General features: G+C 40.7%; 1 protein-coding gene across 1 annotated transcript in view; it reads right to left on the bottom strand.

Annotated features, from left to right (window-relative positions):
• The window catches only part of LOC148453485 (glutamate receptor ionotropic, delta-1-like), a 681,738-nt gene that overhangs the window by 13,266 nt on the left and 641,067 nt on the right, over positions 1-27,405 (bottom strand). The window lies entirely within an intron of this gene.

Below are 27,405 nucleotides of genomic sequence, written 5' to 3'. Positions count from 1 at the left end.
AATTCATGTGATTAACTAGTACATGCAGATTGAATTACAAAATTTTCGAATAAAATTTACATTTTAATATATATATAAACAAGTAACAAACACATAACTATATCTTGTTACTGTAAATGTAAGTGTTTCTTTTCAAGCATTAATCAATATTTCATTAATCTAATCATGCTTTATTAAAGGTGTTTATCAGTATGCATTGACTGGATATTTTATCACAGAGTTGTATTTTGGAAAGTGATATATTTTTTAAAGAGCACATATATATACAGTATACTTAGTAGTTTATTTATTTTTACTTATTTTGTGTAATATTGATTCAATATTCAAGCTAAATAAAAAATCCATCTACAGAACTAACATTGTTCCTTAAGTTAAATAGTTTAATTGAAATGCTGAAATGCTTACAGTACTTACATAAATAAGCAATACCTACTGAACCAAGCACACAGTATCTCAGTTTTGTTGTACTGCAGCCCAACACAACAAAGTGTGGAATATCTTCATACCTAACTCAGGGGTGGCCAAACTGTGACAGTTGGTAATAACTTTACCTGTGCAGCAGGTAGGTGGTCTGCAAAATGTGTAATGTTAGGGCCCCTTGAGGACTGGGTTAGCCACCCTTACCTTACCAGGGACGTATTAATAATGGATGCAGGGTGTGCAGTGCAGGGGGGCCCACACCACACCCATATATAGTTTATACTTACCTTTCTGCAGTCTTCAGAGTACTGCTCACAGGGAAAATGGCGGTGGCTATTTTCCCGGTGACTCGCACATGTCAGAAAAGATGTCCCCGGGAATAAAGCATGGGTGACATTTTCCCAGAGACCCGCACATGCGCAGTAGATTCTGCGCTCAGTCCGCTGCCAGAGAGAAGGGGGCCCAAATGAATACTGCACATGGGCCCCCTTTCTCTCTTAAAACACCACTGCCTTAACCCATCGGTCCTATCCCACCATATTCCATGGTGAATGAAGTCAAAGCCCAAAACTATTTTCACATTATTCACTTCAACAGTTTCATGATAGAAGGATCAATTATATATGTATCTTAGTTCAATTTAATGTTGGCCATCTAGTAGCAAGTGATAAAAAGATAAACATCCTGTAGACCAGTATCTAATGTTATTTAATAATTTTACCCACTTTTCACTGGATTCTACTCATTTAAACTTAATTGCAACACTTGGCCTGATTCAGAGATGGACGCATATAACATAGCTGCTGTGTCATTGTACGCAGCGGCCGTGCGATAGTATGCTGCAGGAGGCATCTTGGGTAAATAGACGCCTCATGCCAGCTTCTCAGCTCTGATCCACTGATGCATCTGAGGATGCAGTATCGGATTATCTGTGTGAACATTGGTCATCTAATGCTGGGCATACACAGCCAGATAAAATGTCTGTCAGACAGACAGACATTTTATCTGGCCGGTGCCAGCCGCAGATGTCGCCAGCATACACTGTGAGAGAAATCTCACAGTGTATAGCCCGACATCCGCGCTCCGCCCCCGGGGGAGGAGACATTTCCCTGTTCCTTCCGTAGGAAATGTCTGTCTGTCAGCCACGCTGGGCATACACTGCCCGATGCAGCCGACAGTTACCGGGTAAATATCGCATCGGACGGGCATGCTGGACAATCCTGCATGCCCGACCGAGCAATATTTAACCCTCGGTCGCCCCCCCACACGCTACAATTATCGAGGCGATCTGCCGATATCAGGCGTATCGCCCCGATAATTGTAGCGTGTATGGCCAGCATAAGTAACCCTCAGTTTACTTAGGATGGCCGGTAAATATAAAATACAGTGAAGCTTGCTTCAACACATACAGAAAATGGAAATGGGGCCGATACACCCCTATCTTCTGTAACGCTGCCTGTCATTGCCCCCATATGCCAGCAGCATGTCAGTCATGCTGCAGATCTGCATAATCGCAGTGCGGCTTTTGCGAATGCACAGATCAAAAAACATCAGAGATGTACATAAATATCGGGTTTACATACATCTCTGAATCAGGCCCACTGTTACAGCACCAATAGCTTTATGGCAATTGATTCCTGACCTAATCCTAATTTAAGTTTTCATTAAATACATTGGTGAATAAGGAAAATCTAGAAATTTGCTTTAAAAAAATTCATCCTCCGTTTTAGAAGCAGAATTAATATTCTGAAAAAGATTGAGAACAAAACATTGTTGTGACTGGTAGCAGCGCATCTCCTAGTTCTGGGTCACTTGGGAGTAACATAAACTTAATAGCATGTAATGACAAGTAACAGATGAATATATATTAAATTTACCTTTAGTATGAGACATTGAGAGCACATTTCTGGATTTGCTTAAACTGTAGTTTTATAATGGAGGGTGCCGTTTTTTATTTATTTATCAATCAGACATATATTATTTATTTATTAACACTTATTTACATAGAGTATACACATACCGCAGCGATTTACAGCGAATACTTCAATAATACCACATTTACACAGAAAAAACTCAGAAAAACGGTTTTTACCCGACACTTGATGCACAGGTTTCTTATACCTATACCCCACTTTACACAGAAAAGCAAATTGCTGGGTCAAGCATTTGAACCCGATAATTTGCAGATCAATCCAGGTATTTCTTCTATGTGAAAGGGTGAACCCAGGTAGCAATTCCTGGGACTTAAATCCTGGTAAAAACCACGGTCAAAGTCCTTGGAATTTTGACCTAGGTTGAGTCTTTCACATAGAAAAAGGACTGGTATTGATCCACAAATTACCAGGTTCAAATGGTTGACCCAGCAAGTTGCTTTTCTGTGTGAAAGGGTTATTATGCACATCAGTCCCTGTCCTAGTAGTGCTTACAATCTATATTCCCTATCACATAGACCCATATATACACTAGGGTTATTTTTTTAGTACGCAGCCAATTAACTTACAGTACGCTTTTGTAGTGTAGAAAGAAAATTGATCACCCATAGGAGACCCACACAAACATGGATTGAACATCCAAATTTCAAAAAGGTCGGCCGTGACAGTGCTGTAAAGCTTTAATGTTAACCACTGTGCCAACTATGCTTAACATATTATGTATTTTTATACTGTGTGTGTCTCTCTCTTTCCCTCTCAGAGATGTACTAAGCTCTGGAAAGTGATAAATTTGAAAGTGATAGACTATCAGCTCCTAACAGTTATGTTACAAGCTGTGTTTGAAAAATGACAGTTAGGAGCTGATTGGTTGCTAGTTTATCACTCTCCAGAGCTTAGTACATCGCTCCTATATATATATATATATATATATATATATGTATATATATATATATATGTATATATATATATATATATATGTATATATATATATATATATATATATATATATATATAGGTCGTCACTCACTTGTACTCCAAATAGAATAAATATTTACTTGCCTTGGTGCCCTCCCCGGGTGCTTACTGCTCCCCGATAGTATAGACAATAAAGAATGAAGCAGGCGGCACTCACAGGACTCCAAAAGAAACGTACTGAGACTGGAGTAACCAGTCAGTCTCAGTACGTTTCTTTTGGAGTCCTGTGAGTGCCGCCTGCTTCATTCTTTATTATATATATATATATATATATATATATATATACACACACATATAAGCTGGGTGTGTGTGTGTGTGTATGTATCTTATAAATATGTGTAGCTCCAGGAACCAACAATTTCAAGTCAATCTTCTTGATATCAGTCACAATAAAAGATAGAACAAAACTACAGTGTGTAATGCCATCAAGGCACACAAAAAATTACAAAAGCAGAAATAATATGCATACGTATAAAAAGACAATATGTGCTTAGCTGAAAAGCATAGAGAGACTCAGCCAGCTAGCCAAGATCCAGTCCCAACACATTTCATTATAGCACTATACTGTATGTGGCATTACTAAGACTTTCTCGGGAGCACATGTGCAATTTTTATATACCTTGATGGTATTACGCTATATAATTTTGTTCTTTCTTATTTTGAGTGATCTTAGAAAGAAGATTTTGTCTGAAATGGTTGTATCCTGAAGCTACACTTATTTTTCATATTAGATGTGGTTTTCTTTATAAATTGGTAAGACCATTTTATATTTGATTTGAGCACTCATTTACCGCACCCTTTTTTTTCTCTTATTTTTAAAGGGTTCAGTGTGGCTATCAAGGTTTGCTGTCATCCCCTTATTTTAACTACAGTATACTAGACAACTAAACAGGAAAACAACCTTTTGGATCTATGAACTAGTCTTTTTTATGGAAGTGGTAACTAAGTGCCAGTTTGTTTGTTTAAATATATTTAAAAAAATTAAATATATATATATACATATATATATATATATACATATATATATAAATGCACACATATACAAACGACCCGCCCCTGTTTTGCATGGGAGCAATTTTAATTTATGATGATAGTCTTTTTTTTAACAGAGGTCTTATAAGAGGATGTAGCTGAAATCCCAGCTGTCAGGATGCTGGTGCTCACAATGCTGTGACAGTGGGGGCCAGAGCAAAGGCATGACCGCACGATTATCGGCATTGCGAAGCAGGGGGCGGGGCCAGAGATCCGAACCCACCCGAACTTAGGGGATCCGAGTCAGATCCGAGCCGGCTTGGGTGTTCATGCCCCTGAAGCAGGAGGGAGGGCCACGATGATGCGATTCAGTGCGAATCGCATCATCGTGGCCTGCCCCCTGCTTCGCAATGCCGTTAATCGTGCGGTCATGCCCTTGCTCTGCCCCCACTGTCACATCATCTCACTTGCCATACCCCCTTTATGCTGCGCCATGCCCCCTGCTGAAGAAGCCTGGCTTCCCCCTCCTGGAATGTTGGCCCTGGATGGGTTTCACGCATCTGGCATACTCGGATCTCAAAACAAGGGAAAATGTCATTATCCCGCTGTCAGATTCTCGCAGGTTTTTGGATTGTATAAAAGCTCCCGCGAACACCACCATTTTTCATTCCGGCTGTGGAGAGTGAAGAGTGTGGAGAGTGAATGTGCTGTTGCTGACGCTGTGCATAGGGGCTGGCTACTGTTGACATTGTCACTCAGGGGCTGGCTGCTTATGTCCATATCTGGATATTGTCCATATTTGGGGCTAGCTGGCTGTTGTCCGGTCCACTCTATAGGAGCTGGCTGTTGTCCATAGGGGCTGGCTAATGTCCATATAGGGGCTGGCTGGCTGTTGTCCTGTCCATAAGGGCTGGCTGTTGTCCATAGGGGCTGGCTGGCTGTGCTGCTGTGTTGTCTAGGGGGCGCTCTGTCCATCAGGGGTGCTCTTCACCCCAAGTGTGAATTTTTTTTTTGTGTGTGTGTGTGAGCGCACGTTAGCCACACTTATCAGCAACGTAGTTGCGCTGGAGTGCTGAGTGCTGCCTGTGTCATTTATAAAGGGGCAGCTGCCTCTTTTAGGGGTGCTCTTCACCCACAGAGTGAAAAAAAAAACAACTATTTTTGTGTGTGCGTGTTAGCCACACTTATCAGCAATGTAGGTGCGCAGGGGTGCTGTGCTGCCTGTGTCTCATTTATCAAGGGGCTGCTGCCTCATTTAGGGGTGCTTCCCCCCAGTGTAAAAAATATTTTTTTTTTCTGTGTGTGGTTGTGTGCGTTAGCCACAACTCAGCTGCGCTATTATTTCTTGGTGACACTGCTGTAAGACCGCAGTGAGTATGGAGGACAGTCACATGACAGGAGAGCAGGATCCATATACCAGTCTTGTAGTTGCAAGCAGCAGTCATGCTGACGATGCAAAGTCGTCAACGTCATCTATTAAGGCCGATGCACCAGGGCTTAAGTCAGGTACGAAAATCAACTTTTACCCTGTTAAAGAAAAAAAATCTAAAGCTATGTCAGCTTTAGAGAAACAAAAAATTGGCAAAATGCCATTCACTACATGAAGTGGCAAGTGGCCTTTATTTATGACTGGTGGTTCTAGTTGTGATTATTTAAGCCCTTCTGCTTGTAGAAGAGGTACAAAAATAAATTAAAATAGTCTCCGAAAAGTCACAGATCCCTGAGGAGAGTGTCCATGGTTGCCATGTGTGAGCCAGACCTTTCTAATACTGTACTTGAAGAGGATACTCCTTCCACCATTTTTGTGCCTTCTGTAAATGAGGGGATGAGCAGCACAATAAAAACAGGTTTTTGTAATCCGTGCGCTTCACACTTAAGAGCGTAAATGCAGCAATAGGTTAATATGGTGTATACCCACAGTTCACCAAAAAGTCAACAAATAAAAACAAAGGCAAACCTTGCGCATAAACCTCAATGGGGAATTACTCTCCAATAGTGATATATTGGAATTACCATAAAGTCAACATAAAAAATCCATAGATTAAATATTACTGTATTGATTCATCCGGGTTAAAACAGTACATGTATGTGTCCTCTTCTTTAAAAATACACTGGTCTGCTCACACAACACACTGGTCACTTGCTAAATTCTTCAAAACACCCTGGAGTGCCTCTTGTTCCTCAAAAACAGATAAGGGAGACAAGAGAAAGGCCGCAATAGTGTAATAAAGTTTTATTATAGTGACAATGTGTTAAAATAAAACTGAGGCTGAGTACCAGACATCCAGGTGTATAATAACACCATAAAGCATAATAGTAGTAATTACAGGGTCCCTCCTGGGCTCAAGAAAGGCGTGGAATTATTTTAATCCAAATTTGGACAACAGTTGTGAAGGCATCTGTTCCATTTGTAAAGCCAAAGTTAGCAGAGGAAGGGATGTTAATCATCAAGGCACCTCCTCCCTGTTACGTCATTTGCAGCGAGTTCATGCAATTTGTTTAACAAAATTATAATAATTTGTAAATAACAAGCAGTCCAGTATCAGCTAACAGCAGTTTGGACCAGCACATGCAATCTCCACCACCAACACCCTCATCATCAACCTCCTCCTTAATAATTGAAGATAGTCCTTCCAAAAAATGTTTTGTGGGGGCCCATACAAACCAAGGATTTCAGCCACGAAAGTGTCAGTCCTAGTGGCTAAAGTGCTTGGTTTGTTAAACTGTGCATGTTCTTTTTAATATCCCACATAAGAGTGGGAGGGACAATTCCATCTTGCACCTCTTTTTTTTACATTTTGCACAATTTGGGGCATTGCCGACAGACATTATTATAGTTTATTAAACTGCCACTGCTGTGTGGCAATGTTTCATAGATGTCCTATATTTTTCAAACTGCCGTGCATTTGTGCCACTACTCTGTTGCTTACTTTAGCCAGCCAGCTCGCTGCAGACTTTGGCCTGTATTGGTAAAAAATAGTGAAATCAATATTGTGAGCTGTGAGGAGGTTAAAAATGCCTAGAAATGCCTGAAAATTATTGTTATTAAGGTTAGTAATACTGTAGGAACAAAAATTGGCCCAAATTATGTGGTTTCAGCTGTTTATATCATTTTTTGGAAAAAATACAAATCCAAAACCCAAACCTAAAAACAAAACACCAAGGAAAAAGATCCAAAACCAGATACAGATCCAAAACAAGGAGAGATACAGATTTAGAACCAAACCACACTGGGATCGGCGGCGGCGCACATCTATAGTTTCTTTTTGATACTACTGAATAACTGAATTACGTTAACCTGGATATGTACAACTTTATTTTATAACTGCCAGCAGAAGAAATTAGTACACAGGTAATCTGCCTTAATGGAAAAACATGTAACACTGTAGGTCATTGGATGTCAGGGTAATTATGTGCTTGGTACATGTGTTTTTATAGACAAGAACAGTAGCTAAAAAATTAAAAGGATGCTTAATACCGCTAACATGGTTCATTATTGCTTTTGTCCAATAGCTCTTTTGTCAGACTTGCATATTGAAAAGAAACCAGAATCACAACAGAAATATAGTAACACTCAGTGTTGGACATGAATATCATATTATTTTAATGGCCAAGCATTTACATGTATAAGGCTATGAAAAATATACATAAAAATACAGTATAATTCCCGATTATCTGAAACACCGATTATCCAAAACAACAATTATCCAAACATGATCTACAGAAACCAAAAATATTTATTTTATAGCATATTAGTATATGAAAACTATATTGTATGGTAAAATTATATAAAAAAAATAAAATCATTTAATACATGACAAATTACCCAAACAAAATACAATAAAAGAAATTTGAAATTAACATAGGGTTAATTTAATTCCAAATGTTAAACATCTTAATAGCTCTCGCAAAGTTCACCAAAATAGCATTGGGCTCTACATATAGTGTGGCTTCCTAAAATACAAAGGTTTGAAAACTATGGGGTCTATTTACTAAGCAGTGTTAGGAGACAGAGTGGGAAGTGATAAGGTGCCAGCCAATCAGCTCCCAACTGTCATGTTACAGGCTGTGTTTGGGAGCTGATTGGCTGGCACCTTATTACTTTCTTATCACATTTCACACTGTCTCCAAACACTGCTTAGTAAATACACCCCTGTGTCTTCAATATAATTATTGTTGGAGTGTGTGTTGGTAAAGCAGAGTAGTTGTATACACCAGCAGATGCCCTGAGCCAATGGGGTTTATTCAGCGGTAATGTGATTAGTGCAGCATGGAGCAGAGTATACAGGTCACCAGCCGGGCAGTGGTGCAAGATGCAAGCTGTATCAGCAGTTGTAGCAGGATGGTAATAGCAGGGTCTCTCTGAAACTAAGTGAGTTGGGGATTGAAGCCTGCCTAAAGGAGCCAAAATGGAGTATGTGCAGTTGCGCTCTCTCCCTTTAATAATTATCACATATAGGTGGGTATTCAATTAGGTGCAAGAATAGCAAAAAACCTACATCTGCTGGGTGTTTCCTGCAGGTGTGGGATTTTTGCCATGCAGTTAGGTGCAGGGTATTTAATTTTTTGAGTGCTGAGGTGTTTTTTGTTTTTTATTAATTGCAGCAACAGAGCACGACCAATTTTCCTAAAATCCACATTTTTAGAAAAAATGATCTGCAATTGCTCTGGGATCCCTGCGGAAACCCCCTGATTGACTAATTAAGCAATTGGAAGTTTCCTTTTAGCAGTAATTATTCACATTATGAAGCACTGTCTTCTTCATCCAGGCTTTGGGACCCGGTCTTCTGCAGCAGCATGTGTGGTAAGTGTGTGCAAGTGTGTTTAAAGTGTATGTGAGTGTGTGGGAGTGATTGTGTGTGAATGTCTGTCTGACCCTCATGTGTGTGTGAGCCCCCTGCAGTCAGTAGCAGGGAGAACTACATCTCCCAGCAGCCGCCTCCCCAGTGCATAAATGAAGGGGAGATGACCGGGAGCCATGGATACCACCAGAGACCACTGGACTGGTAAGTAGCTTTTTTTTTGTCAGTGCTGAAAACCCTGCATGAATTTATTTTAATTGGATACAGCAGGTATTGGTAGCGGGCATAACCACGGTAATTCAAAATTGGTCGCGAGTTCAACGTGATTTTTTTCGGTGTGAACCTCACTCTTAATTAAATATGCCCCATAAGGGCTGATGTAGCAACATTTTTATTCGCAAAAATAGTGCATTTTCATCATTTTCTTTGCGAATACTCTATGTATTATTGCTGAAATGCAGAAGATATCACAAATATCTCCTACATTATCTTAACAGTGGCAATTTATTGCATATCATCGCCAGAACCATAGAACACAATGGCTCTTGCAATATTATTGAAATGTATCAACCTCAGGGAAAGATTTCTTTTGGAGTTTGCATGCAATAGATTACAGCATCTTGAGCTGCTGTAATCTATCTTTTATTGTAACAGTGTCCAGCATATTTTCAGACCTCTCCACTAGCTCTGTCCTCCCCTGTCCTATTCCCCTGTTTTCTAGAAATGTCTAAAATATAGCAGACACTCAGGTTTTAAAATACTAAAAATAAATAAATTAAATATCCTAACTAGAGGAAAATTATTACTGTGATCAGTGCATGCACATTGGCCGTCTAACGAGGAGAGAAGAGGCAATAGAGAGACAATAGTGGGAGAGAAAAAAAGAATGCAATAGAAAAAGGGCAAAAAAAAAGAGAAGGGTGCCGGAGGGAGAACGACAAACAGAAGAGAGAGATGGGGTAATATGACGAGAGAGGTAATGAGAAAGAAAGGTGAGCAAAACAAGGAAGTGCCATTAACAGAAGAGGGATATGATAGAGACAGCAGGAAGTGAGAGGTTAAGTAAGAGGGGGAGAAAGAAGAGAAGGAAGAGAGGGGAAGTGAAGACAGTGAAAAAAAAAAACAGCTCCAGGGACAACAGCTAATAAAGCAGAAAAACCAACATAGCGTAATACAGTTTTAAAAGAAAAATTCTACCTCTTACTACATGGACAGGGGGAAAAACTGCCTTCAGTGTTTCCATTTAGCCTGCACATATGCAAGTAGGCAAAATAGTTCAATAGATCAACCAGTAAGGAAACTTTGGTGTAGCCTTTCTGGTCTTTTTGGTAGATTGATAGCAGCCTACTGGGTTTTCTGTTCAAACACTTTCCAATAAAAATATACCAGGTACTTTTTATCTCCCTTACTTCAAACTACATATAAACGCCCATGAAAATGTGTACAGAATAAATGAAACTGCACAGATTGGTAAAAAAAACAATTAATTCATTGTGTACGCAGTTTATCTCTGTGTGCTGTTTCTACTGCATTATTTATATGAGTAACTTGTAATATCTTGTGTAAAATTAGCTGTTGTAACATTTAAGTAATACAAAGATTGAACAGTTCACCTACCTCTGCAGTATAACAAAATGTGTTTCTCGGATTGTGTCCAACATTAAGTATATTCTTATAAATGTATCAATGTGCTGTTATGTTACTTTGATATTTCTGACAACTCATTGTAAAATTGATTTATAAAGTAGAAAACATATCTATACAAGTCGTACACTTCACCTATATACTGTAACTTATCCTACACTTCCAAAACCATCCTATCTTTATACATACAGCAAACATCAGTGTTGTTTATTATACTCCCTGTCATGTTCAAAGCACAAAAAAAGCTTTGATACCCAACACAAGCCCATGCACGCAGCTCTACGCATAGCAAATACAAACATAATTTTGTGCATTGACTGCATACACTGCTGGGCAGTTGGTCGGGGAATGGATTGTTAAAATAATAAAAAAAAAAAACAGGTGCTATGTTTTTCCTTTATAATCAGTCTGTAACTCAGTGCCTGTCCCAGAGGTCAGTAGCTGCTCCTCTGAGCACTGATGCCATTTGTAGTTGTCTCTGCCACTGTAGATCGCTTGAAGGCCGCAGACTCTGTCAGGAGAATCGTGAGATGAATTTTAAGCTGTGCTGTATCCTAAGCTTTTTACTATTTACCTTATGGGTGTTTGGGAACAAAGCAATTATGTGTAAGCAAATTAAATATATGTTTCCTTGATGATGTTGTGAAACAATATACAGTACTACAGTAGAAACTTTGATCACACTGTTTAACAATGTCATTGCTGGGACAGCATCCTATTAATGCCCTCTTTGGAGTGGCTGCATGCTGTATATTCCTCCTACAACGACAATACAGATTCAAGTGGTTCCTGGTACTGCTTATAAATTACCGTCAAAGGCATTTAAAAAGTCTGACTGACAGGTATTAATCAGCGCACATGTAGTTTGCTATTTTGCATGCCCTCATAGTAAGAAAATGAGCACATTGCAGTGTGAAACTTTGGGGCTTAATTATTTGAAGCATGTTTAAAGTACCAATTCTATTGTATCCTGTCTCCTGCTTACTTATCTTGTAATGTATTTACCAGTTTACAAGCTCTGAGCTTTATTCTGATCTGTACAGATAATATAAAAAACAACACAACTGAAGAATAAGTTTTGTATTTTAAAAAAGTAGATAAGATATTGAGACTGAGATAAGTGACATTAGCTTAGAAGTGACACAGACTAATGGTTCAAACATTTATAATTAATATTCATTTAACCCTAACACCCTTCCTTCTCAGTAGTTTGAAAATGGACATAATGAGATGTACTCTAGCCATACTTTGGATAGGATGGAAACATTTCTCTTATTAGTTAGTCTGTGTGGTTGATGCATGGTGACTGCATGTTTTTCATATTTTTAATCCATGTTATAAAGAATTTGCATTCATTTTGAAAACTGTTCACACCCAGATTAAGAAGGACAGAACCCTATATCTGTATTTAGAGCATTAGAATACTAACATCAACATAAATCATTGTTGTACCTACATATCCAAATGATGGAAAACAGATGAAAATGGTCGTCAGACAAGTTTGTTAAATGTTTGATTTAAACTATTTGTTTATACAACAGTTTTGGTCCATTTTTCAGCGTCTGGGAGCAAGTTGCTGATTGTATTCCTTACCAGATTTTCATTCCAACCAATCTACTAGTTGGCTGGTTGGACAGATAATCTTTAGATGTGTGGCCATCTTTATGGGTATATTTACTAACGAGCAGGTTATTACAAGTGGAGATGTTGCCCATAGCGACCAATCAAATTCTAGCTCTTATTTTGTAGAAGTTGCTAGATAAATGTTTAGTAGAATATGACTGGTTGTTATGGGCAACATCTCCACTTCTAAAAACCCAATCTTCACTAAATATAACCCTAGGCCTTTGTAAAAGGTGACCCCAACACAAGGGTAAATGGGCTAAGATCTAAATACTCAGCAGTTAGTTTTAGTACATCTGAAGTTTTCACCAAAAAATGTTATGTAAACCACACAAAGTAGTAGAATTTTTTTATTTTAATTCTCCTTTATATGATATAAAAATAGTTTTATATCAGTGGTGCATGCAGGGGGTGGGGGTTCTGAGTACTTATAAACCACCCTGCCCGGCCAAACCATCGACACAGCCATCTCCTTGTAGCCATGGAGATGACCAAGCAACACAGGGGAGCAGCTGCAGCGTGCAGCTCCTCCCAGGTATCTCCCATGGGCCTTTAGAAGTCAGTGATGTTACTTTTTTTAAGTTAAGTATTTTTACTGAAGTTTTAAAACTTATACCCAAAAACAAATATAGTATACAAAGCAATTGGACCAAAACAGAAGTGAAAAACAAATACAGCATATGGTAAGCAAAATCATATATCAAAATGCAAAAAAAAAAACAGGATATGGTATATCGAGTATAGGATATATGCAGCACTACTCAATATAGAAATTCAAAGCAAAAAGAGACTCAAAGGCACCATTCAAGCACATGAATCCAGAAAAAATAGAAGTACTCTGTACTATTTCGAATTGTTGTAATTGTTTGTATAGTTATCCCACTGTTACTATCCTACTGTATACAGAATACTCACATACCAAAACAGAAAATGGCAGAAAATTAAATAAATAAAAACAGGAAATATGGAAAAAGGCAGTCACATGTATCCAAGTATCAAAATTATACAAATATCCCAAAATCAAAAATAAAATAAACCTCCCCATAACCCCCTACCCTGTATAACCTAAGCCCAACTCAGGCTTATTTGGATCCCTAAACCCCCCATTATCCCCCTTCCCTACACTAAACTACCATAATGCCCACCCGCCCCCTTAGTGAAGGACAATAAAAACACATGACTAACCAGGGCAGCTTACTAATAATCTTGAGCTAGATTAAACCAACTCTCCCACTTTATAAACAAAAAATGGTGTTCCTCTCATTTATAACACTTAGTACCAACCTATTAGCATTATTGTAAAGCAATACATTTCAAAAGTATTAAATGCATTAATCCGACCAAGTCTCAACATCCCTCGAAAATGCATGAACAGTGCCATCCCTGACCCCCCGAGAAACAATGAAAAATACATAGAATACATTAACAATGAAATCTGGAATCTCCTGGCCATCCAAGGACACACAAAATAAAACAAAGAGTATTGTGATGGATTCAGTATATTCAACCCAACTGAACAGATCTTCAAAGATATCACACCAGAGTAATAACTAGTGTATGGCTTAAAACGCACAGTCAGTTTGTAATTCAGAGAGCCATCTTTCACTCAGACCCCACTACTAGTTTCTAAGACATGAAATCACTACAGTATCTAAGTCAAGAAATCAGTACAGTACAGTGTAGGAGCACTGCAGTTGGGATAGTGCCAAATGTGCTGACAGTGCCGCAAGTGCAAAGCATAAAATGCACAGTCAATTTTGCCTCACAGACCTCACTACAACAGTAGTTTCTCTGCAATACTCTACTTATGTATGCAGTATTTGATTGGCCTGCCTGTCAGAGCTTACTGTTCTATTGTACTGTATTCTGTAGTACCTTAATGTAGTTGTAACCAGTGGAGCACTGGCCACCCAGTGGTGAAGCTGTGCTTTGCATGCCATGGGTGTTGTCAAGTCTCACTGTGCCTTAATGCGCCACATCATGCTATTCTTATGACGCGACTTAGAGGACTATATGGTGCACTATGAGCAACTATGTAACTGGACGCATCTGTAGGAGCCGAAAATGTATAAAGCTCAGGAGTAGGTACCATCAACAAACAGGATAAATCCAGATAGTGTTTCTCCATAGATAACATGCATATAACTGTTACAGAATATTGGGGTATGGTCAAACTTTTGTCAGTGATGTTACTTTACTGCGTTCCTTGATGTAGCAGTCCCCAGCTCTCTAGCTGGGGTAGAGAGAAATGCAGTAAGAATGAAAGCACATGTGGTAAATCCTAGAATATTCAAACTCCTGGGGGTATATTTACTAAAATGCAGGTTTTTAGAAGTGGAGTTGTTGCCCATAGCAACCAATCAAATTCTACATAATTTATCTAGCACCTTCTAGAAGATAATAGCTAGAATCTGATATGTGCAACATCTCCACTTCTAAAAACCCTCTCTTTAGTAAATATACCCCATACATATAAAATTGACTCACCACAAATAACTACAGAAATTCTCATTCTACTCTTCAAGATGTTCATATAGTAAATCAACTTCCTAAATCCAAACATAGAAAGTGTTACTTGGTACGGTACAAACTGTAAAGAGGTCTAATTTTCAGTTTTACAATTATAAAAGTTACTACCCTCAGCATAGATGAGGTTCCATTAATCGATCCTAAAAAAACAATAAGCCATATGGGAAATATACTAGTTTTTGCTCAAAGGATTTACAAAACAAACATGCTTTGTCTGTAATTAAATTTTTAAAAATGTTTCTACTATAGAATACCAATTGTTCTTTAGGAGCAATTAATAATGGAAGTAGCCTTAGAAATGAAATTCAAGGCTCTCCCTGGAGCCATATTAAGCAAACACAATTGTGTATACTATGGTGGCAATGAACTTGACACATTTAGCAATTTTATTTCAGCAAAAGTACATTGTGCTAATTAACAGTTTAATTAAACACAACATTAAAAGCAAATGTAGGTTGTCTGCTAACAGATAGCTGTCATGTCTCCTTACTGACAATATTTGTCCAACATACTGATACAAATTACATTACAGAGATTGCAGTCTAAACATATCTAACAATGAACTTGCAGCTGTACAACAGATAATTGGCTTTCTATTATCAAAGCGGAAATGTGAGACTGAAGCTGCTGATGCACACAACAATTTGAACAGCCAACTTGGTCACTTTAGACTAAATTAGCCACATATCTGAGTGTCTACAAAATGACAAACAAAGTTATACCCCTTTTACACCAGAGCTAAAACTCGGGTTATTACTGGGTCTACCAGTATAAAAGGGTCCCTGAAAAATTACCCAGGTATCTACCAGGGTCGGACCTAGGATGGACCTGGGTAATGGTGAAGTGTAAACAGCGCAACCCTGGATATCTGACCTGGGTCATGCCTAAAATGAGCTGATCAGTGGTTGTGGAGCAGTTGCCTCCCACTTTTTATGACCTCACAAGTTTAGCCTGGGCAGACCCAGGTTCAGTGTGAACGGGGCTGACCTGAGAATAACCCAGATCGATGGTGCTGTGTAAACGGTGTCTGACCTGGGTCTGACGTGGGTTGGAACCATGTCTGAAAACCCTGGTCGGACCCGGGTTTTTGGTGGAAAAGAGGTATTACTGACATCTGAAATAATGTTTTTGTTAACCAACAACACTATCTATTCAATACTGCCATACACAAGCATATCGCTGCTGAACTAAAACCTCTGACATAAGACTATTGCACACCATGCTTTTAATAATGCCTGCAAGTGGTAACACAGAGACCAGTCCTGCTGTTTGGTCTCTTGGTCTTAGCACTTCTAAAGTTTTTCCACTACATTGAAAATGTTTGTGAATGTTATGAATACCACCATTTGGATTGTCCTGTTCAGGTGAACAGCAGGGCATCCTGGAAAAATTTATTCTGACTTCGAGCGGTACATGTCTACTCACCCCGTATGGGCCTTTTCTGAGTATGCAAAAATGAAACAGAGTAGAGGTTGGCAAAGTCAATGAATGGACATTCCCAGGCCCACTCATCACCTGCAATGGCTATACTGTAATTCCCACCTGGGCCTTGTATTACTCATAACACTAAATCCACAGAGACTGTTACATACACAACTTCAGAAGCAGTGCAGACATAAAAGTGTTATTGCTCCAAAAAAGAACTCTGTTCACTCAAAGCTTTCAACGTCCAGTTCTATGTGCAATATTTTCTGTATCAAGTTGAAATATATAATATCGAAACTGACTGTCACTGTATCTTAGGGCCTGTTTCAGAGTTGTACACTATTTGCATTGCTACTGCGTCTTTGTACAAAGTGGCGATGAGAAATTATGCTAATGCCGCAGGAGGCTTCATGAGTAAATAGACACCTCTTGCCGGCTTCTGTGATCTACCGCTGTGTCCGTGGATGCAGCCATTGAATCACTTGCGTGAACATCAGACATCTGAGCAATTCTCAGGTTCCTCAGGATGGCTGTGTATTTCACCGGTCCAGGCAAGTGAAGCTGAGCTGGAATTGGCCTCTGCACACCCAGAAAATGTTAGCGATGTCGCTGGCCCTTCACCGCCCCTAAACGGCCACAGCATGTCAATCATGCTGCAGCTTAAGGGGCACTGCGAGCAATCTCACAGTACAAGATCTGTACATGCACAGAATAGTTTCTGCCCATGCATCAAAAATCATCGGAGTTGTGTACAACTCTGAATTAGGCTCTTAATCCTTTACTGCTCAGTCTAAAAGAGACGTCCAAATACCAACACAAGGAAGTACGTCAGTACACACTGTACTGTAACCCTAACATGTATTGTATGTTTTACATCATAAGAAAACATAGTGGAAGTCCTGCACAGAATATAGTAGATAATTACTGAAATCAGGTATATGTAGATATTTTAATATTTATGTAGGTGTCCAACTTTATTATTTACACTTAAATTGTTGTTATCTAAAGGTGAGCAAGAAGGAAAGGGGGGAGGGGGTGCAGCCAGACTCTCAAATTATGAGAACAAAGAAGAAGAAAAGGTAATGGCATGATGTGTACATTAGGAACTTGCAATATAATTATTTTCAATAACAGATAATTGTCATCAGAGCCGTAACTAAACTTTCTGGTGCCCTGTGCCAGAAAGAGCATCGGCGCCCCCCTCATTTTTCAAAGGGACTTGATGCACCCAAAAAAGGGGAATGGCCTCATGGGGAAGGGCCAGGGAAGAGATAGGGGAGGCCAGGAGATGCTGGGGATGAAATAAGAGGAAGCTACAAGTGAGGATGATAATAAACAGAAATTTGACAGACCCAAACAGCGCCCCCTGACCTGTGGTGCCCTGTGGCATGGCACCGGCCGCACTACCCTAGCTACGGCCCTGATTGTCATTGGAGGATGTAGTCAGCATCCAAGCGTGTGGGATGCTGTCAGCCTAAATACCTGTGTCAAAATTCTGACAACGGTGGGATCCTGGCACCAGAATCCTGACTGCCAGCATCCTGAAGGTAAGGGTTAGGCACTAGAGGGAGTGTTAGGTTTAGGGTGCTGGGAGGAGGAGGTTAGGTTTAGGCACTAGGAGGGGGGAGGTTAGCGTTTGGCACAGAGGAGGGAGGGTTAGGGGTAAGGGTTGGGCTTAGCTTGTTCCTTATGGGTGTCGGGATTGGGTGCCAGGGTTTAGACTGTCGGAATGCCACTGCCTGTATTCTGACCAGCGGAATCCTGACCGCAGGGATCTAATACCCAACCCGTCATTGGATACCATTTTGTTATATCATAGAAAAAAATTGTATTTCTGATAAAATAATTTTCAACACACAAAAATTTTATATATAATGCAGCAAAATATATTAAAATTGGAATGACATTTATGCAAACATAAGATTTGAAATAAGTGAATTGAAAAACATTTTGCTGCAGGTGTTTTGTGTGTAACGGTAATTATATACTATAATAGTATTTGTTTGAGTGTTTGTTACTGCAAATTAGGATTACTTGAGTAAAGTTGGGGTATATTGCACACAGGAAAATTTCCCCAAAAGTGAGCTATGGGTTTCCTTTTATATAATATTGGAGGATCAGTATCAGCAATTAAAAGAACGTTTATTTACTTGCCCCTTGTAAACATCTTTGTTTATAACAATACAGAGCTATTTTATTGTTGCAATTTATATACTGTGTTTTCTCCCCAAAGTGCAATATGCTCACCAAATTATATTGGAGATAGTAATTTACTTTGCTTATATCTCTGTGATCCCTCCCTCCCTTTCCCCAGGAAGCCTTTTAATATAAAGATGGAAGACAATTTAAAAGTATTCTTTTTTTTATTTAATATGATATTTATAAGTGTTTTATTTAGTATTCCCTAAGATAAATAAAATGGGAATAGGACTGTGTAGAGTGAATCAAATCCCCATATTTGGGCAAACTGTTTTCAGTACCTCCTTGCTGTTGAGTTGAGCAGAGCAGCTCTATATTGCAACATTGTAGCTTAATTAATTGTTATTACTGTTGTATTACTTCTAAGTCATAATTGACATTAAGTTCCTATTCACCATACCTTTTGTCACAAGCGTGGAATTTAGGAGCTGTGTTCCCGGACTGGGCCTTGGATCTGTATTGCTCGGCGCAGACGCTCACTGGAGGAGACTTGGCTTAATGAAGTTTCTCCGCATGAGAGGGTGCAGCGAACTGACAGGAATTTGAGGAATGCGGCAGTAACGTGGTAGCTAGGAAGCTACGTGGAGCGGCTGGATAGCCGTGTGTAGACGTTGGTAGCTGAGTGGCTACGTGGAGCGGCTGGATAGCCGAGGGTAGACGTTGGTAGCTGAGTGGCTACGTGGAGCGGCTGGACAGCCGTGGGTAGACGTTGGTAGCTGAGTGGCTACGTGGAGCGGCTGGATAGCCGTGGGTAGACGTTGGTAGCTGAGTGGCTATGTGGAGCGGCTGGATAGCCGTGGGTAGACGTTGGTAGCTGAGTGGCTACGTGGAGCGGATGGATAGCCGTGGGTAGACGTTGGTAGCTGAGTGGCTACGTGGAGCGGCTGGATAGCCGTGGGTAGACGTTGGTAGCTGAGTGGCTACGTGGAGCGGCTGGATAGCCGTGGGTAGACGTTGGTAGCTGAGTGGCTACGTGGAGCGGCTGGAGTGCAGTGGGAAGGCTTGCTTAGTTAAACAAAGAAACTAGTTGCACTGGCAACTTTTGTGAGCATTGGAGATCCTTTTGTAGTGGACACTGGGAGCTGACAGGCTGAGAGAGAAGGAGAAGGCTCCTCATTGGTGGCCGCACCCATGGACCGGAGGACAGCACTTCCTGGAGGTAGTCAGCGGGGACCAGCGGTCAGCAGGAGCCGGCGTGGGAGCAGCACAGCAGCGGAACCCTCCAGAGGACAACAGCGGAGACTGCCTTGAGAGATGAGGAAGGAGCGTACAGCGCTGGAGCCGGAAGACAGCGCGGGTCAGCGCCCACACAGGTAAGCGACGGGGTCTGATTCTGGGGTCTCCAGGCCAGCGTGTGACACCTTTTACTTTTTTTCTTTCTATGTTTTACATCATCTCATGTAATGTCCTTTTAGTGTATTTACAGTCTCATAGCACCTCATTACAAGCACTTTCGTTAAAAGCAATTCTGTGCTTTCAGTACAGTTCAGTACTTCAGTAATGTTCAGTACTTTCAACAAATTTGTGCAATCACTATTAACAAGAAAACGATATTCTGCAATGTTTCATTGTCATTCTGTAAAGAATCTCCCCTGTATGTGCATAAATCCCATAGAGTCATTCTATGGAGGGCTCCTGCCTATAAGAACTGTCTGTTGTTCCCATAGAACACGGCACATTCACCGGTACTTAGGATACAGCCAGGTCTTAACTTCTGGACAGTAGGGGCTTATACAAAAAGCAGGTGTTCGCATGGTAAAACTGGAGTAGTAGTACCAATGGTAAGTAATGATATAGCAGGGTAATTAACCAGGAAGCAGCGTGCACTGTGGATATTAACATAATACGATTGCATATAAACACAACTACATAAAGAAGTAGCAATTAGAAACAGATATACTGCAAGTTGGTATAGCAATTAACTCAGATACAGATGCAGCAGGCAGTATGGAATTGCAGCATAACATATAATGAAGAATGGAATAACAATATCTTAACCAGCGTGTGTTTGCAGAGTATAATAGCAGCAAGAGATATGGACATATACAGTATTGCAGGATAGAATGACAACAGTACACGACACTAATGCAGATTAGATATGCAGCACAATTAATGTTCTAGGTATACCTGCAACAGGTAATGCAATGAGCCAGAAAAAGAACCAGGAAGTCCAAACAGCAGATACAGGAAAAGGGACCGGATGGCATGACTTCCACAAGAAACTATCTCTGGCAAGGTAGAATGGGTAGCTCCCTTATAACAGAAGTCAGAGCCAATCTTGTGCGAGCAAATGAGACCAGCCTCTGGTAATTACCACTATGAGCAGCTGAGTGCTGCATGTTCACAGAGGCTTCCCAGCTGGAAGCAATCAGCCTAGAACAGACCTTACTGTAGCTGTATTTGCAGGGTAATCCTCTCAGCTCTGGCCAGAACTTGCAGCCGATATGAGTTGTCATGATGGCTCATAACCAGTGGCGATTCCAGAGGTGGGGCTGCAGCTCAGTCCAAAATTCAAATAGGGGAGCCACACCAACTTCCCTTCCAAATGCTGCCAAACAGGACTCACTGTCAGTTGGTGTGCCTCCCCTATTTGAATTTTGGTCAGTGCTGCAGCCCCACCTCTGGAGCCACCACTGCTCATAACACATTCATGGTTTATCTGGTAGTTTGAATTATTGATAAGTGTACTATTGTTTGCATATCTGTGATGTAAAATGCAGTGTGGATCTATAAAAGATAAAATGTCCCTTTGCTACTGGTTATTTAAACACACAGACACTAGACACAATAACACATAAAAACTATATAATTTGCAATTTAATAATGCAGTTGTAGTAGTAGTTTTTGATGTTTGTATTAAACTCTCTTCTTTCTTACAAAACCAATAATGGCTGGTCTACAACCATGACATTTTTGATCAAACATGCTTAGGTTTCCAATTAAATTTATGCCGATTTAATTCCGAGGTTTGCCATTCACAGCAGAGATACACCAATCACATTGGAAGTTGTGTTTGAGGTTTGATGTAGCAAATTTGTCATTCATGCTCCAGATTCACCATTTTCAATAGAAAACTGTTAAAATATATCCATTAAGCTCAAATATGATCAAACATGGTCAAACTTTTTTGCCTCACTAAAATTTAGGTCAAGTTTTTATTTTGTAAGATTTCATGAACTGGTGCTAGAAATATTTAATTAAACAATATCTTTACTGTAGCAGTGTACATATAAAATTATAAATTAGCATTGTAATATAAACAAAAATCTATCACATGTAACAGAATACAAAGGGACATTCAATTGGTTGGATATTTTTCTGCCTATTATGGTAGACAGATACTCCACTTCCATTGGCTGAGCAGAATCTGCCTTCTGTAGTCAAGGACTTGTTCCCGTGGCTTCTGCTGCAAATTCAATCTGTACCTAAGAGTTCAATATTAAGTGAATCACCCTCTCTACTAGGGATTATTGAACTCAGCAACTACTTGGATGTTCATAGCTGCTACACTCAAACTCGGACTGGGACGGGGCCGCCGGGAGTCAGAAAATTCCATGGTGGGCCATTACTGCTTTATAGCAATGCCCTCTATTGCAGGAGGCCGGGACTATGGCAACAATGCTGTTCACTAAAGTAGGATGCAGGCTGTAGTGCAGCTGTTTACAGGACAGTCATAAGGGCTGTTTTGACTGATTCAGCGGCCAGCTACACAGAGAACCGGGCACTGCCGCACTACTGGGTAATTCCCATGAGCCTTGGCAAAGAGATCAGAGGACCATGTGCTGAGCTCTGATTAGAGGAGCCCACCACATTCTTCACTGACCCATGGAGATCAGCAGTAGTGCAGCCTCATGAGAGTGACTCATTGCGAACTGTGCCTGCTCTGCTGGCTAACAGGCATCTTGTGAAAACAGTGTTGCTCCAGTCGGCTGCTGTGTCTCCCACTCCTAGCCCCCCTACTCCAAGTTGCTGTTCCTCCCTCTCCTAGTCCCAGCATCCCTGCTCCTAGTCTGTAATCTCTTTCCCTCTCAATGCAAGCACCCATCCCATCAAGCCTTCTCATAGTCTGCTGGTCTTTACCTTTCTAGTCCCAGCATCTCTACTAACTGTCCTAGGATCCCTGCTCCCAGTCTGCTGTTCCTTCCCTTTCAAGTCCCAGCACACATTCTCCCAGTCTGTTGTCACTTCCTCTCCCAGTCCCAGCAACCCTGCACCCAGTCTCAGTATTCCTTCTCCTAGTCTGTTGTCCATTCCCTTCCCAGTCCCACACCCCTGCTCCCAGTCTGCTGTCACTTATTGTCTCAGTCCCCTGCTCCCAGTTGCAGCATCCCCTCTTCCAGTCTGCTGTCCCTTCCCCACCCAGTCCCAGTCCCCCAGTCTGCTGCTCCTCCCCTTTCCAGCTGCAGCACCCCTTCTCCCAGTCTACTGTTCCTTTCCCTCCTCATCTTAGCACACCTGCTGTGTGTCTTCCTACACCCAGCCGGCCGTTCCTCCCTCTTCCAGTCCCAGTACTCCTGCTTCCAGTCCGGTGTCCCTCCCCCCACTACCTGACCCCATCTCTCAGTCCTGGGATAGACTGGGAGCTCCTCTCTCTTCTCTGCTACTGAGAGGTCTGGTAAGTCTGTATTGGGGGCTGGGGCAATAATTAATGTGTGTTTGTTTTATTGTGGGGGAAGTGTGTGTTTTTCCCCTTGTGGGGTACAATATGTGTTTTTACTAATGTGGGGGACTGATGGTGTGCCTTAGCAATCCTAAAATCTTGTTCAGTAAGCCAAGAGTTTAACAAAGTTAAAAATATTTGCTGTATATACAAATACAGTTCTCTGTTCAGAGTGATGACTACATTGATTTAGATCTACTGGCATTTACAATGTATTCTTATAGAAGTAATGTCTTAGTATTCCGGTTCTCCCTCTATAGTGCCTTTGAGGACACTAACAAGTGTCATTAACCCTTACAAGAGGCTCTAAAGAGATTTAATTTAGACATAATCTTTTAGTTGTGTGGAGTTTACATGATCAGATGACAGGTCCGAAACTAGAAATGTTGTCACCCGGGGCAAGGCAGTAATTTGGAACCCCCCTCTCCTGGTGTCTCTGCAGCAGTCTGTGTCCAGCCCCCTTCCCATATTACTGCAGCAGCCTGTGTCTCTCTCACACTATATCTCTGCAATAGCAGTCTGTGTTTGTGTTACCCCTCTCTCCCACCACTTAACTAGATCTTCTCCTTGTTCCTCCTTAAGGCAGTGGCGGCAGGCTCTTTACACACTGATCTTCAGCGTGCATGACATCACGTCCCTCAGTCAGACTCCATCACCTTCCTCAGCCAGCCCCATCACTTACTTCAGCAAGCACCATCACCTTCCCCAGCCAGCCTCCATCACCTTCATCAGCCAGCCCCCCTCAAATTCCTCAGCCAGCCCCCTCACCTTCCTCAGCCAGCCTCCAAGCCCCATAACCTTCCTCAGCCAGCCCCCAGAACTTTCCTCAGCCAGCTACCATCACCTTCCTCAGCCAGCCCCATACAACCACAGCCTGCCTCAGCACAGGTGGCGACGTGACCTTTGATGTGACTTATGATGTTTCTCCACTGTGTCGCCTATTGTCCGAGCTGCGACTGAGCCTGCAAGAGCACAGTACAGTGTGTACTGTGCATGCATTTCATGCAGAGGGAGCAAGTAGAGAAGCAAGGAGGGGTGCTGCTCTCTCCAAACTGTGGCACTGCACCCCCAATAGGGTGGCACCCTTGTTTTGCTGCACTGTTTGAACATGCCTTGGAGCCAGCCCTGCGGCGCCCCTCAAATCCGTCGCACAGGCCATGTGCTGGACTAGCATCCCCTAATTGCGGCAATGCACATGAACTATAGGTTTAATTGCCCAGAAACTAATAAACCTATATTCAAGAATTTTTGTTTTGCAGCTAAAAATAAAGGTCATTTTGTGCTCATTCCAATCTAAAGTTAAAGTTGCTCAGGGAGGACAGAAACCTCCCGTGGAGCAGAAGGGCATCTGCATGAGAAAGTATTAATCAGGAAACCATGTTCTGTTATCAATAGGAGGTTTTTAAAACAATAATGAAAAAAAAAAATGACGAGATTATCTTCCACTAAATTAAAACAATTGTGTAAAATGTACTATTGTTTTCATTACTTTGCTGCTCTTCTTATGAAAAATAAATAAAACTCCTGCTGACTTTTCTTGACATTAATCCGGTGTGTTTACGTATGAGAGGTCTCACCCTGAGGACATGCGCTGGAGATAAAGCTCAGCCAAGAAATGTATTTATTCGGTCTTGGATCTTTTTTATGTAATCGAAATATATTTCTAAAGTGAAATGTTTAACTAGTTTGAATGATTATGGCAGGGATAAAAAGAAAGATCAACGTGAAGGATATAATTACAGTGTAATATATGTTTTTAAAGGATTTTTGTAATTTTGTATTTTAATTTTTTCCACCTTTTGCTGAAAGCTGTCAGATGAAAACATACCTATGCTGAAAATAAATATTGCAACAGTGTATATGTCTTAAGATAGAGACTACATTATAGTAAATTAATTACTTTTTTTTTACATAATGCTGAAAATTATTGAACACAAACAAAACATTCAAATAATGTGTTTAAAAATACAATCATTTATATTTTGAAATCTATTCTATTACAAAATAACAGCTTCACTGTTACAGAGCCTGAAACTTTTTGTTCTACTCCACCAAAGACATGTGAAGAATTGTGAATGACATTACAAATTGCTATTTATCAGGAGGGAATTTGGTAAATCAAAGCAGTATTATAGCTCAGTTACATTACATCCTGCAGCTAATTATAAGAATAAGTATTTCAGGAGATGAGGGTCCGAATATTAGGGAGTGACTAGTTTAATTGCACAGTTTTATTATGATAACGACATGGCTGCATGTGACAGGAGTCATGATGAGAGGAGGGGAATAATACAAGCAGCAAACCACAGACAAAGATTATGGCTAACATGGGGGGGGTCTATTTACTAAGCCTTGGATAGTGATAAAGTGAACCGACAAAGTACCAACCAAACAGCTTCTGTCATTTTTCAAACAGCCTGTGACATGGCAGTTATAAGCTGATTGGCTGGTACTTTATCTGTTCACTTTATCTCCATCCAAGGCTTAGTAAATATTACTAAGGGTGCGTACACAAGTTCAGATAAAGTGGACAATTTAAACAATAATGATAAGGATCTTATCGTTATAGTTAAAATCGTTCACTTTAATGCCCCCTGCAATGACCAAATGATGGTTGATGCGCGGGCATGAATGGTTGTTAATGACCATCGACCAGAAAAACCAACATACATTGTTGATATTGACCATGTTAGCCGGTTTCCTATAGGGACCTGCGATTGTTAATAACAACCATCCAACACATGCAGAATGGTCAGATAATGTTAGTTATCGTTATCTGATCGTCGTCTAGTCATCGCATGTGTACACAGCTTAAGTCTAAGATCTATTCATTAATCCTCTGAGAGCGATACAGTGGAGAGAGATAAAGGGGTCTATTTACTAAGCAGTGTTAAAAGACAGAGTGAAAAGTGCTAAGGTGCCACCCAATCAGCTCCCAACTGTCATTTTTCAAACACAGCCTGTGAGATGACAGTTGGGAGCTGATTGGCTGGCACCTTATCACTTTATACTCTGTCTCCTAACACTGCTTAGTAAATAGAACCCAAAGTACCAACCAATCAGCTCCTGTCAGTTTACCGGCTGTGTTTGAAAAATGACAGTAAGGTGTTGATTAGGCTTAGTGAACAGACCCCATAAACGTTATATTCCGCATTAATAGTCATATTTATTGTCACGATCCAAGATGTTTATCTAAGGTGTTGATAGGTGTCACCAGTGTGTGATGGAGGTCAGTCCAAAAGATGAATAGATTACCCCAAGAACAGGAGTAGTTAGCAACCCAGCAGTCAGGATGCCGGTGCTCAGAATGCCTACAGCAGTCAGGATCCCGGCTCCAGGATCCCGACCGCTGACATCTCGTTGGTAAGTATTATGGTTAGCCACTAGGGGAAAAGGTTAGGGTTAGGCTGTGGGGGGGAGGGTTATGTTTAAGCTGTGGGGGGGAAGGGTTAGGTATAGAAGTAGGGTTACAGTACTCACCTACAGATGTCTGTATTTGAAACCAATCGGGTTTCCGACATTGGGATTGTGAGCGCCGGGATCCTGTACCCAACGGGTAGAACACAGTATGCCAGTCAACACAGGGTTAATGCAGCAGGTACCCAATGTAGGAATATACAGTATAACAGAACCAGCTGGGAGCAGCTTATTGCAGGTGGTGTGCGGTATCTGGAGCACAAACCTGCACATACACAGTGGTGGTAGTAAAATGTACTGTATAGAGCACTCAGTGGTGGATACCACACCCATGGGTGAGGTAAATACGTAAACACAACAGACATTGAGTGGCATTTGGGCCACATTGGCAGTACCATCATTTTACCTTTGAGTATGCTATTTTCAGTGCCTTATTTTGTCAAGAGCTGAGAAAGAAAAAGTTATAACCAGTGCTTATTGTTCTATTAAAAAAGTTATAGGTGCTCACATAAAGTTACACGGTGTTACAAAATTTATAGTAGCTTCCATACTCTGAACAAGTCTTCAGAAGCTTATTATTATTTATTTCTAAATTAATTCACTGATTTCTTTGGTTTCTGGAACCAATTAAAATAATTTAATATGATACCAGGAAAATATGCCGGAACTGTATAATGTTGAGTACCATTGGAAAAAAACCCTGGTCCTAACCTCAAAGAACCTTCTGATGGTCAGGATATCTTATCAGAAGAATTTACCTCAGAAAGCCTTCACACGGTTTGTGAATATCTGGGATTGTACTCCTGAC

Source organism: Taudactylus pleione, unplaced genomic scaffold, assembly GCF_031769625.1.
Source record: "Taudactylus pleione unplaced genomic scaffold, aTauple2 ptg001143l, whole genome shotgun sequence".
NCBI lineage: Eukaryota > Metazoa > Chordata > Amphibia > Anura > Myobatrachidae > Taudactylus > Taudactylus pleione.
Note: the sequence above shows the minus strand (reverse complement) of the source record. Positions and strands in the feature narration are given on the sequence as shown.